General features: G+C 64.1%; 1 pseudogene; it reads left to right on the top strand.

Annotated features, from left to right (window-relative positions):
- The first annotated feature begins 3 nt into the window (after positions 1–3).
- The window catches only part of LOC104626896, a 1249-nt pseudogene continuing 909 nt past the window's right edge, over positions 4–343 (top strand).

Raw genomic sequence — 343 nt, 5'->3', positions numbered from 1 at the left:
CTGCTGGAGAAAACCCCATCCCCACGGCTGGTGATAGACCCATCTCCCGGTTCAGCTCCTCCCGACCTCCTCCCGGGACAAGGACTGCAAGGTAACGCCGTGGGTGCCCCCCGCCTCTCTCCCCGCCCGGGTGGCAGGGAGGGGGCACTGCTCTGCACCCGCCAGCCACATCCTCGGTGGTTCCCAGGTCATCTACACGCCCACAACCCTGAGGATGTCGTTGTCTCCTCCTAGTACTTCTACCTGATGGCCAAGATGCACCCCTCAACCCCAGCACACTGGGCCAGTTTCTGGAGACCTTCATGGGTGGCAAAGGTGGGGGCTGAGCCCTGGCGTGGCCACT

Source organism: Phaethon lepturus, unplaced genomic scaffold (genome assembly GCF_000687285.1).
Source record: "Phaethon lepturus isolate BGI_N335 unplaced genomic scaffold, ASM68728v1 scaffold32219, whole genome shotgun sequence".
NCBI lineage: Eukaryota > Metazoa > Chordata > Aves > Phaethontiformes > Phaethontidae > Phaethon > Phaethon lepturus.
The sequence above is the reverse complement of the archived record's forward strand: the minus strand, read 5'-3'. Positions and strand labels throughout refer to the sequence as shown.